This window comes from Procambarus clarkii, chromosome 13, assembly GCF_040958095.1.
Source record: "Procambarus clarkii isolate CNS0578487 chromosome 13, FALCON_Pclarkii_2.0, whole genome shotgun sequence".
NCBI lineage: Eukaryota > Metazoa > Arthropoda > Malacostraca > Decapoda > Cambaridae > Procambarus > Procambarus clarkii.
Window position 1 is genome coordinate 5,053,472 of NC_091162.1, and position 18,271 is coordinate 5,071,742.

Below are 18,271 nucleotides of genomic sequence, written 5' to 3' on the forward strand. Positions count from 1 at the left end.
CCTTTCACGAGGGTTGGGTGTTGTTGCTTGGTCCTCAGGCGCATGCGCCGAGGGTGTTTGTTTTGGTTTGTGTGCGGTGTAAACATGTGTTGGTGTTACGCATTCCTTATTGCGGGTTCTACGCCGCTTTCGCTCAGCTTCTTTCCAGTCATAGTACCCTGGATACCAAGGAAATTCTGGGTTTTATATGTTGAGAGAACCCTTCGTTTTTTCTTTGCTTTTACGGGTATGGGGTGACTCGGAGTGGTGCCGCCTCCGCCGTTACTCTACTGCTCATCTTCTACAGTTCACACATCTCTGGACATGTCCCCTGGAGTTGCTCCCGGAATATTACACGGCTCAGCTGTGTTGTGACATGATAGTTTCTATGCTTTTACAGGTGAGAGGATACGGTCTGGCGACACTGTTAGCCAGACGCTGGTTTTCGGATTTAGGATGAGTGTGGGGTGTTGTTTGTTGCGTATTGATTGACCACGTTGCGTGCGTCTTCAAGTGGCCTTCCTAGGTGCTTCTATCAATGCTCCTCAGCCCAAGGCTACAGTCTGATTGAGGGGAAGAGTTCCATGGGATATCAGATGGAATCTACTTCCTTGACTCAGTCTTTGCTTCTGGATACTCCTTCCTTGCTGGGCAGAGAGTATTTAAGCAACAGGAAACAACGAATAACAGTGAGGGGGAGACATCAGAGTGGCGAGATGTCACCTTAGGAGTCCCACAGAGCTCAGTACTTGGACCCATCCTGTTTCTAATATATGTAAACGATCTTCCAGAGAGTATAGATTTGTTTCTCTCAATGTTTGCTGATGATGCAAAAATTATGAGAAGAATCAAGACGGATGAAGATAGACAGAGACTGGATGACCTGGACAAACTGGAGGAATGGTCTAGAAAATGGCTGCTAAAGTTCAACTCAGGAAAGTGTAAGGTAATGAAATTAGGCGAAGGGAGCAGGAGGCTGAACACAAGGTATCATCTGGGAGGTGAAATCCTGCAAGAGTCAAATAGAGAGAAAGATCTGGGGGTTGATATCAAATCAAATCAAATCAAATCAAATGTTTATTTAGGTAAGGTACATACATACAAGAGATTTTACAAAGAATGATGGATTTATAGATAGGGCTAGTACATACAATGCCTAAAGCCACTATTACGCAAAGCGTTTCGGGCATAAATATATCACACCAAACCTGTCCCCAGAGGCCCACATCAAAAGAATATCATCAGCGACATGTTAGACTGGCCAACATAAGAACTGCCTTTAGAAAATTGTGTAAGGAATCGTTCAGGACCCTGTATACCACTTATGTAAGACCAATCCTGGAGTCCATACTTAGTTAAACACAAGACAAAGTTAGTGAAGATTCAGCAATATGCCACCAGGCTCGTCCCGGAACTGAGAGGAAAGAGCTACGAGGAAAGGCTAAAGGAGCTGAACCTCACATCCCTGGAAAATAGAAGAGTAAGGGGAGACATGATATACCCAGATGAGCCACAGAGACGTTAGAAAGAATTTTTTCAGTGTCAGAGTAGTTAATAAATGGAATGCACTAGGAAGTGATGTGGTGGAGGCTATCTCCATACACAGTTTCAAATGTAGATATGATAGAGCCCAGTAGGCTCAGGAATCTGTACACCAGTTGATTGACAGTTGAGAGGTGGGACCAAAGAGTCAAAGCTCAACCCCTGCAAGCACAATTAGGTGAGTACAATTAACTGAGTACTTGTTTGTTGCCTCAGTCAATGCTCTGGACACTCATTCCTGGACTCAGTCATTGCTTCTCGTTCCTCCTTTCTTGGCTGTTGTTCAGTGCCTAGCTGCACTCTAATATATATACATTGGAGTGTGTGTGTATATTTACTTGATCGTGTACATTCCGTTTTCCTTGCTTTTCCTATCTCAGTACAGCACATTGTGTGTCTTACTATGTGCTTATTGGCTATACTAGTGTTGGTGCTAGGTTGGACTGTGTACAGGTTCAGTTTCACTTACCCACTCCTGCCTCTACTGTTCCTTTTTGTTGGGACAGGGGGAGCTAGGATTACTACCCTGGCTACGGCCTTTTCTTTAGTGTTCCTTTGCCGGACAGTGCATTTTGCCTTAGTGCGGTACCCATCCTGGGTAGTTCTCCTGTTACCCTGCTTCGAGTGCGTCGGTCTCCCCTGCAGGGGCTGGTGGCACTGCTCCTGCAGGTTGCGGTGTCACTGTTTTTCGCTTCACGTCTTGCGTGTCGGCTCGCAGTGCTAGCTTCCTCGTTGGCCTCTGCCTGGGTCCTGGCTTTTTGTCGCCTTGCAATTTGCAGAGTCTATGGTTCGGCTCTTCAGCAAGCGGCGGCTTCTCGTTGTCATCCTTTTTTGGCCTTGTTGGGCCTTTTGGGGTCTCGGGGGTATTCCTTCCAGACGGGGCATATCTGCTCGCTCAGGTTGGTCCTTTTCCAGCTGGGTTACTGGTTCCCTGGCGGTCGTTCATTCTGGTTTCTTGCCAGCCTTGGTTTCGGTCGCAGCTTGCTCGGTGTCCGAACCCGTGTGTTTCCCCCGGCTCCACCTCTTTCAGAAGATCGGCCCGGTCCGTTACGAGCCTGGTTCGCTATTCTCCTCGAGTCTTCGCTTTTGGTATTTTTTCCTTGAGTTTATTGACTGTTGTTTGGTGATCAGGTGGCTTCATTGATGGTGTCCCACCTGCGGGCTTTGTCTCGGCAGCAGTATGAAGTTTCCTGGCAGTCCTTCCGTTTCTTTTTGACTCTTCGTCATTATCCTTCGCTTTCGGTTTGGGTGGTATTGTCTTTTCTCTCGTGGTTGTTCCAGGTTCGTCATCTGACAAATCTATCACCTCATACAGTGCGGCGCTGGTGGAGCCGCTTCAGCTTGCTTTCGGTATAGATGTTTCTTCTGCGCTGTTTCGCAAGCTGTCTCGTGCATTGTTTCACTTCCGGCCTGCTCGTGTGCTGCCTGACCTGTCCTGGTCTTTGGACAGTGTGCTCTCCTTTCTCTCTTCTCCTTGGTTTGTTGTGGCCCCTTTGGTTCAGGATTGTTTTTCAAAGGCTCTTTTCTTGTTGACATTGACCTTTGGGGGTCGGGTCGGGGGAGCTGTGCAGACATGCGGCGCGGCTCATATGATGTCATGCTTGTTTGTTCGTTTTCCTTTGGGGGAGTTCTGTCCATTTGTTTCGTTATTTTTGTTGGTTTCACCAGAATAGGGTTGTGTTTTGGGGCGCTTCCCTTTCTGGGGGCCTGTCCCGGTCGATGGCAAATATAGAGTGCTCCCAAAATAAACGTGCATTTCTATAGGCCATTGCTCCTCCTGTCTCTCTGAGGGGGCCAGGTTCTGGCCGTGGTCCCCGGTAGGCCTAGAACACCACCCACATCGACTGATGCCAAAAGTTAGGACTATCCCTATCAGTCTGGATAGCTCTGGGGAGCCTCCGGAACTCACCCAGAAAATGGCGTTTCATTACATTCAATGCTGTTTTTTGAGGAGACCAGGGTTTTGCCTCTGGTGTCTGGTAAGCTCTTGAGGCCTTGCAGGAGCTTAGTGCAGTTTAATAGGTCAGGAGGTATCCAAGCAGCTAACAACAGGGAGCCACCTTGGACTCGCTTGAAAGAGATGTTTCATTACATTGAATTCTGGGTATTTTGCTGTTTTACTTTGAGGTCTGGTCTAGGGATATGTAAATGTTGTTGTAAGCATCCAGGTAATTACCTAAGTGTAATTACCTAAGTGTAGTTACAGGATGAGAGCTATGCTCGTGGTGTCCCGTCTTCCCAGCACTCTTTGTCATATAACACTTTGAAACTACTAACGGTCTTGGCCTCCACCACCTTCTCCCCTAACTTGTTCCAACCGTCTACCACTCTGTTTGCGAAAGTGAATTTTCTTATATTTCTTTGGCATCTGTGTTTAGCTAGTTTATATCTATGACCTCTTGTTCTTAAAGTTTCAGGTCTCAGGAAATCTTCCCTATCGATTTTATCAATTCCTGTTACTATTTTGTACATAGTGATCATATCACCTCTTTTTCTTCTGTCTTCTAGTTTTGGCATATTTAATGCCTCTAACCTCTCCTCATAGCTCTTGCCCTTCAGTTCTGGGAGCCATTTAGTAGCATGTCTTTGCACCTTTTCCAGTTTGTTGATGTGCTTCTTAAGATATGGGCACCACACAACTGCTGCATATTCTAGCTTTGGCCTAAGTTTTAGCCTAAGGTGTTTTAGGATTCATGCATTTCAGAGTATCTTCCTACTGTTCTCGAAATTGGCGATTGTTATGAGTGCCAAGTTTACTGCTTGACTTACCTACCCTCCCTACCTGGGAAATGTTTAGAACTTATACTTCCTCTATCAACATTCTTATCATTTCTTCAATATTTTGTTGATTTGATTTACCCTGTATGTTTGCAAAGAGCACAACAAAGTTGCTGTCACAGCTGAAAGAAACATGATAGGTTGGATAACAAGAACCTTCAAAACAAGATGTGCCACGCCAATAATGATACTTCACCTTGATATTCACCTTGATAGAGTCAGACATAAGGGAAGTCAAATTTGAAGGCCCCATGGGAATTAGTGACCACAGTCTACTGACATTTGAGTAAATGGTGGAGGTAGGTATAACTACCTATTATTTTTTCCAGGGAAGGTGATCAGACAGGAAAAGGCTGGCTTACCAAAGAGAAAAATATGATGAGATGAGGAACTTCCTAATGGGAATATTGTGGAAAATAGAACTTTGAGAAAAGACTGTACATGATATGGTCGAATATGTCTTCCAGAAGTGCCAGGAAGCTACAGACAGGTTTATCCCAACTCTAAAGGAAAAAAAATAAAAGCAACAGAAGAATCCATGGTTCAATCAGAAATGTAAGGTAGCTAAGCAATTAACCATAAACTGCACAAAGCATCATATGATGCTTTGAGTAACTGTTAACACATTACACAGAGCATTATATGATGTTTGGGAGTACCACGCAAGATCTAAAAGTCCCACAGTTACGTGGGGTTCACATCAGCTTTCTCAGGGGTCTTGTAAACAGACACCATTTAAAAAACATAAAATGGGCAACATTCCCAGGTGTGAAAGCGTCGGTACCGAGTGAGCCACCAAGTCTGGTGCACACAGCATGAGGTCACAGCACTGCTGTTCAGGTTGTGACCACAGCATCGCCAAAAAATGTAAAAAATATATGTAACTGGTATTATTTAGCGAGGATAGTATTACAGAAGACCCCTGACTGCGATAAAAGACCAGGATTCTGTTAATAGCAGGATTGCTGTGATAATGATTCTGATAATAGCAGGATTGATGTGATAATTTGTGCTGTTCGTAGTATTGTGGGAGGAATAACATTGAGGGAGGGAGGGCTGTAGCATTGTCTGTCGAATCTGTGTGGCCACCTATTACTATCTGCACTCACCATACCAGCTTAGTGGTTCGCTATGGTGAACACAAATACAGTGGTACCTCGAATAACGAATTTAATCCGTTCCGTGTTCATCATGTGAAACGGACGTCATACAAAACGAATGTCCCCATTTAACCACTGTGATGCACTGTGTTTATTGTGAAATTCCCCCAGTGTTCATGACATCAAATGTTCCCCAAAAATCATTTTTCTTTGTAAAATGATAAATTACCTTCCCTGAACATGTCTATGTAAAAATAATGACCAAATTTCACTTACTTTGGCTGTGAGGGCGTGGACAAGGTGCGCTGTGACGTCATCAGGGCCTGGTCGCCCGTGTGTGAAGCTCCCAGACACGGTCGCACAGACCATTCAAGCACCACGTGTTGCCACAAATATATTTTCAAATATTTTTTCTATGTACAGTATTTCCAATGTGGTTTTATTTGTTTCTTTTATCGTATATGATACATATTTGTGACCTTTACAATATGTATACAGTAGAATGTTCATAATTTTCAATGGAACTGTGATACATGTGTCAGTAATGTGTCCACAATAAATGTTTATTGTCACAATATTACGTGGTAAAAATTTGACTAAAATTTACTAAAATTACAATATGTACAGTTTCACATACTATTTACACAGTAACACACTGTATTACACACTCAGTACTTTGGAGGTGCATAATAATCAACGAAATAGTCCATGGTACACAGCACGACTTTGCTCTCGTTGACCCGCTACAGATAGATTTTTGCTTCCTGTTTCATCGTTCTGTGTGCTTGCAAATAACGCACTCGCGTGCACCCTTGGCTTTAGTACTTGTAGGTGGTATGTAGCCAAGCTTGTAAAGCATAAGGTAGTATTGAAACGATTATAGGAAAAGCTCAATTTGTAAGGTAGTCTTGAAAAGATCGCTTTGTAAGGTCCCACTCAGGAAGAGATTCAGCTAGCCTCAAAGAGTGTCCGTCAGTCAGGAAGAGATTCAGATATTCTTGAAAATATCTATGGAAAACACTACCATGGAAGCCGCTAACACTGTTCATCTATGCTACTTGTATCAGATGCATCATTACTGAACGCAGAAAACGATTCACCTATGTATCATCTATATAAATTGGAAATGGTAAAGGTGGGGCTCACAGCTACAAATGGATACGCTCTCTGTATCATGCTCATAGGTGCTGTATCGCTTGCATCCGACCGTTGTGTTAAGTCCTTATTGCGCCTAGCTTCACCAATATTATGACCCTTATGTTCTTCAAACAATAAGTTCTGAATTTCACCGACTGAGCGCAATCTTTCCACACCGTGTCGGACAGGTGTTGGGAGCCAGAGGCACGTGTTCCACAAATGGTTGCTCACACAGTACTAACCCAGCCAGCAGCCCTAGTCTTTCATAATCATTACTGCAAAAGGTTTGTTCAGTGTTTGTCAGGTAGGCTGCTCTATTATGACAATCTTTCTTTGTTTCAAATGTGTTCCATTTGTTTTATATTTGTCACTTATGTCTCAATAATGGAGCAGCCTATCTTGAGGTTATCTTGAGATGATTTCGGGGCTTTAGTGTCCCCGTGGCCCGGTCCTTGACCAGGCCTCCTCCCCCAGGAAGCAGCCCATGACAGTTAACACCCAGGTACGTATTTTACTGCTAGGTAACAGGGGCATAGGGTGAAAGAAACTCTGCCCATTGTTTCTCGCCGGCACCTGGGGTCGAACCCAGGACCACAGGATCACAAGTCCAGCGTGCTGTCCGCTCGACCGACTGGCTCCCTACCCGACAAACACTGTACGAACCTTTATGGCATTTGTTCATTTTTCAACTTGTTTCAACAGTTCTTTTATTTTTTGTTTTTTTTTGTTATTTAAGAAACATGGAGCAGCCTACCTGCCGACCACCGAATGAACCTTTTGCTATAAGACAAATGAAAAATAAATATTGAACACATTTGAAGAAAGGAAAATGTCATAATGGTTTGTTCAGTGTATGTAAGGTAGGGTGCTCCATTATTGAGACGTAAATGAAAATACAAAACAAATGGAACACATTTGAAACAAAGAAAAATTGTTATAATGCAGCAGCCTACCTGCTGAACACCGAACGAACCTTTTTGACATTTGTTGTATATCAGAAATTTCATTTCTTTTCTGGGGAGAGCCCCTACGGCTCCCCGGAGCTATCCATGGCTGATATGGATACCCTAACTATTTTGCATCAGTCGATGTGGGTGGAGTTCTAGGCCTACCGGGGACCACGAGCCAGAACCTGGCCCCCTCAGAGAGCCACGGGGAGCAATGGCCCATAGAAATGCACATGTGATTTGGAGCATTCAATATCTGCCGTCGACCGGGACAGGCACCCAGAAAGGTAAGCGCCACAAAACAAACCCCTATTCTGGTTAACAACAAAAATCGACAAACGAGTGGACAGAACTCCCCCAGGAAAACGAACTAACAAGCATGACGTCACACGAGCCGCACCGCATGTCTGCGCAGCTCCCCCCCCTCCCCGGGAGGGGGAAGGGGAAGCCCCAGACCCCCGCGCCGGCGATCCCCGCCCCAGTTCCTCGGTTGATGGGATCATGCACGGTCGTGTGGCTCCAGCTCTGGTCTTGTCTCAGTGCTGTGACTTGTTTGCAGTGCTGCTCTTACGGTGGTCGTGTGAGCTGGGAGTAGTATTCTCAGGTACTCGGGTTGCATGTGCTTAGAGTCACCTTCCCTGAGTGCCCTGTAAGTACTGCCCTTGGGGCTTGGGGTTGCCTTCCACATGTCGCCTTGGGTCTACCTCTGTTGGCTTTTCGCTGCTTGGCGTTTGGCCGCCCCGAGGGTTTGAGCATTTTCCTCCCTTGTTTACCTTGGGGTAAGTGGTAGTTATAGCACTGGTGGGGCACAGGGTACTGTGTAGCTAGTTTTCACCTATGACAGCAGCCGGCTCTGTTCCCTCTGGGTACGTTGTCCACTTGTGTGGTTTTTCTTTTATATTTGATTTTGCCTGGTATGGGGGTCTGCCTTGTGTTCCCTCCCCCCCTTATATTAGGTTCGTTTGTGTGATGGCACCCCCTGCTTTGCCCTCGCAAGTGGACACGTCCCATGGGTTCAGCTTTAGCAGTTTGCTTGGTAGTTTGGGGCGCTGGTTAGCAGTACCCTGCCTGGGATAACCCTTAGCAGACCCAGTCTAGGGGCTCTGGGAAACCCCCCCGGGGGCTCTCAGAGATAGTGGAGACCCTTGCGTCCCCTCTCGCTTTGTGCGAGTTGAAGGTTGCTCTGTCCCTTTGTCTCAGGGTGACTCTCCTTGTTTTGCCTCCGTCATGCTGCCTGTTGGGTCGGTGACACATTCGACCCTGAGTCCTGCGGGCTTTGTTGCTTGTTCGTGACTCTATTCACCCAGTCTGCTGATGAATTCCCGTGGGTGCAGGCAGCTTGCCCAATGCTGGGTAGGATGTTGCAACGAGCTCAGGTTTGTCGCTGCCCCGGACGCCCCGATGCTGCCCCGCTTGTGTAGGGACCCAGACTTGGGTGTTTTGGTTGCTTCGGCCTTGGTTCTTCCACGCCCCCCTTGTTTTTCCCCTCCATGCTTCCGGCCCCTACGCATCTGCAGGCTTTGGGGTCGGGGCGGGGTTAGAGGTTCTGAGACTTGGGCAGTTTCGGGGGTTGCCCCGTCCAGGGTTGCTGCGGAGGCATTCGAGTCTGTTCCTCCGGCCGATGCTCCGGGGTCTGACCAGTGGGCCCCTTCTCTTTCAGCTCTCTCGGCTGCCCCGGCTTTTTCTTGTGGGGCCGGGGCTTTGGAGGTCGACTCGGCCCCGGGGCCTGGTGAAGAGGCTCCTGGGGTTGGGGAGGAGCGGCCTTGGGGGCCTTGGGCTCCATTGCGCCCCGCCTGGATTTCCGTCCTTCTGAGCGGGGCTTACTGTTGCGAGGAGTGGGGTTTTCTTTATCCCCTCTGCGTACGATTTGGGCTTGGGTTCTGCTCCTCCCCGGGTTCGGTTCCGTGTCCCTGTGGTTTCTTCGGTTCCGTCTTCTGGAGGTTTTCGGCTAACCGCATCTCTTCGCCTGCGGTGTGGTTGTCCTTTGCGGCTTACCTCCTGCGTGTCCCGGAGTTTGCCTCCATACTGGTCCCTTCTGTTCTGGACAGGTTGGCTCCTTGTAGCCGTTTGGGCTCCTTGTAGCCGTTTGGGCTCCTTGTAGCCGTTTGGGCTCCTTGTAGCCGTTTGGGCTCCTTGTAGCCGTTTGGGCTCCTTGTAGCCGTTTGGGCTCTTTTGTACATGTTTGGGCTCCTTTGTCGCCGTTGGCGCTCCTTTGTCGCCGTTTGCGCTCCTTGTAGCAGTCTGGGCTACTGTCGCCAGTTGGGCTGCTTGTCGCCGGTTGGGCTCCTTGTAGCCGGTTGCGCCACTTCTCGCCTGGATGGGCTACTTCTCGCCTGGTTGGGCTACTTCTCGCCTGGTTGGGCTACTTCTCGCCTGGTTGGGCTACTTCTCGCCTGGTTGGGCTACTTCTCGCCTTGTTGGGCTACTTTCGCGTCCTGCGCATGCGCCGTGGGAGTTTGTTTTGGTTCCGGGCGGTGTGCACATGTGTTCTGCATCCACTTTCTCTCGGCGAGGGTGGGAGGCTTCGCCTCTCGCTCTTTACTTATTCCAATCCATGCCCCGTTGCTTTGGGGGTGTTCTGGGGTGCCGCTGTGGGGAAGTCACGAGGTTTTTCCCTGTGTTCTAGGGTGGGGAGCCTCCTTCGCTGCTCCCCTCCTCTCCAGCATGGGCGCCCTGCCCGCCTCCGGTGGATACGGACTCAAAAGCTTGCGTCATGGCCCTTCAGCGCCTATGTTCTACAGGCGAGTTGGTGCGGTTTGGCGTCTCCTTCGTCCTGACGCTGTTTTTGTTTTTGGGAGTAGGAATGGGTGTACATAGGTACTTGAGAACGTGGACCGTATCACCCGAGGTGCCTACTGCAGGGCTATTAGCCCATACTGGGCAGCTCTTGTTCTCTCCACCTGATTCCTTCCTTGGTTCACGGGTGTCTGCGGGTGGCCTCTTGGCCCTTCCGAGGCGGCTCCTGCCTGTACTCCTCCTGCCCCTCTCCTATGCTTGTCTAACCTTGCTTGAGTTTGGGGCCCCGCCTCCACCTTGTTCCGCAGTGCAACGGTGGGGGTGCCTGTTTGGTAGTACGTTTTCCTGTGTCGGAGGTTTTCTTTTCGCCTCCTTGTGCTTGCAGGTTGGGTTCTGGCTCTTTGGTTCCGCCTCTTCCCTGTCGTTTGCCTGTCGGGTGGATTCTGTGCTTCTTGGGCGCTCTTGTCTGTTCTTGTGGCTGTGTATGGGGTCAGCCCATGTTGGGCTGCCTAATGTGTTCCTTTGTTTGCCTGTTACACTGCACATGTTTCTTCTGCTGTCCCTGTGGCTCAGTTGGGTGCTCGGTTTCCGCCTATGTCCCCTTGTGTGCCACTCGTGTACGATTTCTCTCTCTTCTCTGTCGCTTCCTCAGGGAGTGTGGTGACATTTTGCTGCGGTTTTGGTACTGCAACTGAGTGTCGGGGTTGGTTGTGTCGTTATGTTCGGCCCTTCCGTGCTCCCTCTGGGGCACTCCTTCCTTGCCGGTCTTGCTGTGCCGGGCCTGGTTTTTCCATGTTCCTTGGATTCTCTGTCTTGTCCTCGCCTCATTTTGATGGCTGGGGCTACTCCCTCTACCCGTATTCTTACTTTTTATTCTCTACCAAGGGACTCCAAAACTTTTACTAAAGCCGACTCTACGCCACGTGGTCCTAAGACGATTGACCGACTTAGGATTCTACAACCCGTATGACGTGACATAGGCTTTGAGCAAAACCCTAGAGTCACCTCCGCCGCCACCACCAGACCAGTAACACTGAGCAATGATCGAGGTCTGGATCGATTATGCTAATTAATCAACCTTGGGGCTTGATCCCCACTAGTAACATATACCCTTTGGCTCTTAGTGTGGAATTAATTAAAAATCAACGGTAATGATGAATTCCGATTTGAGTGTTAGAATCGGCGCCCAATTCAACTCGGCCTCGTAGGGACCACGCGACAAGCACAAATTCACATACATATAACATACACATGGAAATAATGAAAATGCAATTTACTAGCTAATTAATTTATTAAAAAAAAAAAAAAAAAAAAAAATCTAAAGAGGAACACTCCCTATCACGTTAACACTCCCTACTTGGCAATGACTTGACTATCCCTATAAAGAACCATAGCAACTATACCTCTATGTTGACCAGCTTGGGTGGAGTGCTGGTCTTGGGGGGGAGAGGTGAGTTGGTTGACCTCTCCCAGTTGATCTCGATCCCACACTGATCTCTCCTCGTTTGGTCTTCCCCAGACTAAAGCATTGTAGTCTCGTAGGGCCTCGGGACCTCGTAGCCTGGTGGATAGCGCGCAGGACTCGTAATTCTGTGGCGCGGGTTCCATTCCCGCACGAGGCAGAAACAAATGGGCAAAGTTTCTTTCACCCTGAATGCCCCTGTTACCTAGCAGTAAATAGGTACCTGGGAGTTAGTCAGCTGTCACGGGCTGCTTCCTGGGGGTGGAGGCCTGGTCGAGGACCGGGCCGCGGGGACACTAAAAGCCCCGAAATCATCTCAAGATAACCTCAAGATTGTATCCTTCCACATAGTCTAAGTTTTACCAAGTTACTAGTAAGGCTTAAGTTATAACAATTAACCACTGTTTGTACTGAATTGATCCAGATTGGTTGAAATATTTTACTGAAGTTAAATTACACAAGCCTCTTAACCCCTTAACTGCGTTGCCTCCAAATGTGACACCCCCGCAATGCGCAGGAAATAAATTCTCTGGAAAAAATTCTTTTTTCTTTTTAAAGTGTCAAAAACCCTTCCCTCAGTATGGGTATGTAAAAAAAAAGTCGAAATTGTACTTACTTTGGCTGCTATGGGGTCCGGAAGTTGGGGCGTGACGTCATCATTCCCCGTGCGCCCGTGCTATGAGCTCTCGGGGGCGGTGGGGCGCTCGGGGCGGGGTGCGCGAGTTGCCGCGAATAAGAACATAAGAACAAAGGTAACTGCAGAAGGCCTATTGGCCCATACGAGGCAGCTCCTATCTATAACCACCCAATCCCACTCATATACTTGTCCAACCCGCGCTTGAAACAATCGAGGGACCCCACCTCCACCACGGCAATTGGTTCCACAAATCAACAACCCTGTTACTGAACCAGTATTTACCCAAGTCTTTCCTAAATCTAAACTTATCCAATTTATACCCATTGTTTCGTGTTCTGTCTTGTGTTGATATTTTTAATACCCTATTAATATCCCCCCCCCCCTGTTATGTCCATTCATCCACTTGTAAACCTCTATCATGTCACCCCTAACTCTTCGCCTTTCCAGTGAATGCAACTTAAGCTTTGTTAATCTTTCTTCATATGAAAGATTTCTAATTTGGGGAATTAACTTAGTCATCCTACGTTGGACACTTTCAAGTGAATTTATATCCATTCTATAATACGGCGACCAAAACTGAACTGCATAATCTAAATGGGGCCTAACCAGTATCTAAATGGGGCCTAACCAGAATATATTTTCGTTCATTTTTTGCGCACCTTTCCAAATACATTTTCATTGTTTTTATGTGCCAATCCAATGTATAATGAACACGTACACTATAATATCGCAGTACAACATCCGTACTGTCCGTAGACACTGTGTTACGTACATGAAACTTGTGTACACATATGCGGCACATATTTACTATGTATCATGCTAATTTGTGTATATATACAATCTATTTACACACTATACACTGTCACACACTATATACATTCACCATCAACACGTTCAGAACACCGCGAGTGAGAGCTGCCACACCCAGCCAGCCCTCCCTCACTTCTCCAACATTGTATTCGCCAACTTTGCCCCTCCCATCATACAGTTATTCACACCAATGTTTCATGTTCATTTATGTATATTTACAACATATGTACTCACTATACACTGTCACACACTATATACATTTACCATCAACACATTCAGAACATCGCGTAGCAGCTGCTTCGTATGGGCCAATAGCAGCTGCCTCGTATGGGCCAATAGCAGCTGCCTCGTATGGGCCAATAGCAGCTGCCCTGTATGGACCAACAGCAGCTGCCTCGTATAGGCCAATAGCAGCTGTCTCGTATGGGCCAATAGCAGCTGCCTCGTATGGACCAATAGCAGCTGCCGCATATGGGCCAATAGGAGCTGCCTCGTATGGGCCAATAGGAGCATTTGGCCATGAACACATTCAGAACACCTCGAGTGGGTCCGTCTAATTACCACAAGCTACCACAAGCTACACAAGCTTCAGAAAGCTTCCTGGCAATACGTTAGCAATGAATAAATATGATATGTTAGGTTAGGCTGACCTAACCTAACCTAACCTATCCTATCCTATCCTAACCTATCCTAACCTATCCTAACCTAACCTAACCTAACTTAACCAAATCAAACCTAACCTAACCTAATCGACGCTTGGATCGTCGACTTGATTTGGCGTCACCAGCTTTTTATTTTCGCCTATTTTCTTTATAAAAAGATACTTTTTCAGATTAAAATTATGTTTTTTCGTGTTGTACATTCAGCACCAACATTATAATGAGTAAATATATCATATTTATTCATTACTAACGTATTGCCAGGAAGCTTTCTGAAGCTTGTGTAGCTTGTGGTAAGTAGACGGACCGCCTCGAGTGAGAGCAGCCACACCCAGCCAGTCTCCCTCACTCCAACATCTTACTCGCCAACATTGCTCCTCCCACCATATTGCTATAGTTCTTATTACACATGTTCTATATACCTATCTACATGTTTTATTTACCAGAACTATGCAAGTAAGCCGGTATTGTGTCCAAACAGTACAGTGGCCACCATACACTGCATGAAAAATCACACAGCAGACGACGCTACGATTACGTCACCTCCCTCACCAAAATAGCTCCTCTCAACATTCTCCTGTTGCTGTTCTTACACTATATACACACACTATATATACCCATGTACATATGTATTGCCCATAGCGAACCACTAAGCTAGTATGGTGAGCAAAACAAGAGTGGCAGCCACACACACACAATGAGGCTACCTCAATTCTCGCCCTCCCTCCCTCATCAAAATTCCTCCTTCCACAATACTACGCACAACGCTAATTATAACCACAATCCTGCTATTATCACAATCCTGGTCACTAATTCCTATAAATGAATAATTGACCACACGTTTATTTTGAAAAGGAACCTAAGAAATCATTTGAAGATTCCTAGATTAACGAAATAATGCTGTGGTGCTGTGGCTAGCGCTGTGAACATCGTGAACAGCATTGAATCACTGATATTTGAACATTGTACCCAGTCATTATCACACTCAGGCTCTAATATAACACTATCATAGCTAAATAATACAAGTTATATATATATTTTGACATTATTAGGCGATGCTGTGGTCACATGCTGAACAGCAGTGCTGTGCGCTCATGCTGCGAGCGCCAGCCTTGGTTGCTCACACACTACTGAGGCTCCCACACCCGGGAATGTGAACCACGATTTTTTTTAAAGATGGCGTCTGTTTACAAAAGCCCTGAGGAAGCTGATGTGAACCCCATGTAGCCGCGGGAGTTTTGAATGGAACGTGAAAAATACAAATACCCGGAGGCGCGTTGCGCAAATCAGACGTGAGCCTGCAGGTGCGTTGCGCAGTTTAAGGGTTAAGGAAGGGCTATTCCCAGTCCCAAAATGGCTATTTGACCTTTGAGAATTACTGAATGTGGAAACTGTTGACCTATGACTGCCAGGTCACTCAAATTCTTCCGCGCCGAGGTCTAGTCATGGATAGTGACGTCACTGATGGTGACTTTAAACTCATTCTCCTAATAATTAGACTACTCTTGATATTATAAACAGTAATATTATACAATACAATTTGAATGCAAAATGAATAAAGGCTAATTTCTCTAAATAAGTGAATACTATAGAATGGTTCATTATACGAAGATATGAGCAAAGACGTCAGACATTTTGTGACTCAGACTTGCTAATCCCCAGCGGAATGCGCGTTGTGAGGTCAGGTCCTTACGCGACTTCTGGAACCTTCTGGATAATTCTTACAACAGCCTAGTTTGTTACAGGCTGGCCAACATACGAACGGCCTTTAGAAACTTGTGTAAAGAATCATTCAGAACTTTGTATACCACATATGTCAGGCCAATCCTGGAGTATGCAGCCCCAGCATGGAGTCCATATCTAGTCAAGGACAAGAATAAACTGGAAAAGGTTCAAAGGTTTGCCACCAGACTAGTACCCGAGCTGAGAGGTATGAGCTATGAGGAGAGACTACGGGAATTAAACCTCACTTTGCTGGAAGACAGAAGAGTTAGGGGGGACATAATCACCACATTCAAGATTCTGAAGGGAATTGATAAGGTAGATAAAGACAGGCTATTTAACACAAGGGGCACACGCACAAGGAGACACAGGTGGAAAATGAGCCACAGAGATATTAGAAAGAACTTTTTTAGTGTCAGAGTGGTTGACAAATGGAATGCATTAGGAAGTGATGTGGTGGAGGCTGACTCCATACACAGTTTCAAGTGTAGATATGATAGAGCCCAATAGGCTCAGGAATCTGTATAACTGTTGATTGACGGTTGAGAGGCGGGACCAAAGAGCCAGAACTCAACCCCCACAAACACAACTAGGTGAGTACAAGTAGGTGAGTACACACACACACACACATACACATTTTGTACTTTAGTATATACAAGTTATAGCTTACCTTTATTGATGATTCTTGTTGGCGTATGGAAGACGGTGAGGAGGGGAGGAGGAGGAGAGGTGTTACTGTTTTAAGGAAAGTCCCTTCCATTATAGCATCAGCCAGTGATGACTTCTCTGGGGTACACTCTCTCCGACATTTTGTCTGCATACCTCTAGGACCTGGTTGTGATTCACTACTTGTTTTTCTCACTAAGAACCTTTGCATAGAGACTTGTTTTTTTCTATGTTCTAACATTTGTATGGTGAGGCATCACAGTATCATTGAAAAAGTTAAGGCAATGGCCTGCTGCAGCTTAATTTGGGTGAGTCGTTTCAACAAAACTTTGCATTTCTTCCCATACTGCACACCACTGCTTAAGCATTAAGGACATTCTGTACTGCTTCCTCTTCCTCTCCTGAAGAAATTTCCTCAGCTGTCTCTTGTTGCTGCTCCTTGTGAAGGGATAGGAGTTCTTCGGTGGTCAGTTCTTTGCTGTGTTCCTCCACCAACTCCTCCACATCAGCACCATCCAACTCCAAGCCAATTGCTGGCCCAGAGAAACAATTTCCTCAACATGAGGCACTTCAGCTTCAGACTGAATCCCTCAAAGTCTTGTTCTGGAACACATTCAGTCCACAATTTTCTCCAGCCAGAGATCATAATTCTTAGTCACTTCTTGCCAGGCTTTGTGTATGACTTTTAAAGCACTAAAAATGTTAAAATGTTTTTTCCAGACCTCTTTGAGTGTGAGGTTTGTGGCATCAGTCACTTCGACACATTTCCAGAAAAGTGCCCTTTCCTATAGTTTCTTAAAATTGGAAATTATTTTCTGGTCCATACGCTGAAGTAGAGGAGTGGTGTTGGGAGGAAGGAACTTTACCGAAACAAAACTAAATTCCTCCGACAATAAATCCTCCAAGCCTGGAGGATGAGCAAGAGCATTTTCGAGGAGAAGCAGGGCAATCTGGTATTTAGATATTTTTTGATGGAAAAGCAAAACACTTCACTCGGTAAAAAATTGCCTAGTCACCCATTCCTTACTATTAGCCCTCCATATCACACACATTTGGCTTTTGTGCACATTATATTTTTTTAAAACTCTTGGAATTTCAGAATGATACACAAGCAAGGGTTTAATTTTCAAATCGCCACTCGCATTACCACACAGCACAAGAGTAAACCTATCTTTCGTAGGCTTGTGTCCGGGCAATGACTTCTCCTCCTGGGTAATGTACATTCTCTTCGACAATCTTTCCCAGAATAGCACTGTCTAGTCACAATTAAACACTTTTTGTAGTATGTATCCCTCACTCTCCACAAAATCTTTAAATTCGCCAACAAATCTTTCAGCCGCTGGTTTGTCTGAGCTGACACCCCCCCCCCCCCTCACCATACCTCACAACACTATGAATGCCACCTCTTTTTCTAAATTTCTCACACCATCCCCTGCTCGCCTGAAACTCTTTTGTATCTGCATCACTTGTTCCAGGGGTTTTCTTTATAAGATCTTCATGCAATAGCCTTGCTTTTTCACAAAGCTTGGCCTCTAAAACGCTATCACCCACTAATTCCTTGTTGTGTATCCAAATTAATAATAACTTTTGAACATCCTCAAGTGTTTGTGTTCTTTGTTTTGTGATTGTTGATATGCCTTTTGCCACTTTAGCATTCATAATGTTCTTTTTCTTAGCAAGTACGGTGGATATCGTTGACATGGATGTAACGGGGGGTGGGGGGAAATAGCTCTATCTGTTAATGCTCCATGCTCGATAGTTCTCCGAGTATTTATTGGGGAACCTAGTAGCTAACTCCGCCCACAAATAGATAGCCTCCGGCACTACCAAGCCACTCCTTAAACGTCGGCATGTTTGAAGGCTACCCGGCTCCAATTATACGCTTAGCGGAAGCAAGGTGAAATTATCATGATCTGACCTCAGGTCACTTGGGGTCATTAACGGTTAGAGGTGTGAGATCTCAGGCAGACAACTGGCGCCTCTCAGATCCTTGTCTGTGACTCGTGTACTCTATATATATTTTAAATAAACTAACCCAAACACTTTTACAGTGTTACATCTCCCCTTCTCCCCGAAAATAAAGTTTTTGCAACACT

At 46.1% G+C, this 18,271-nt stretch overlaps 1 protein-coding gene across 1 annotated transcript in view; it reads left to right on the forward strand.

Annotated features, from left to right (window-relative positions):
- The window catches only part of LOC123751669 (putative zinc finger protein 66), a 45,789-nt gene that overhangs the window by 14,722 nt on the left and 12,796 nt on the right, over positions 1–18,271 (forward strand). The gene's annotated exons all lie outside the window — the stretch shown is intronic.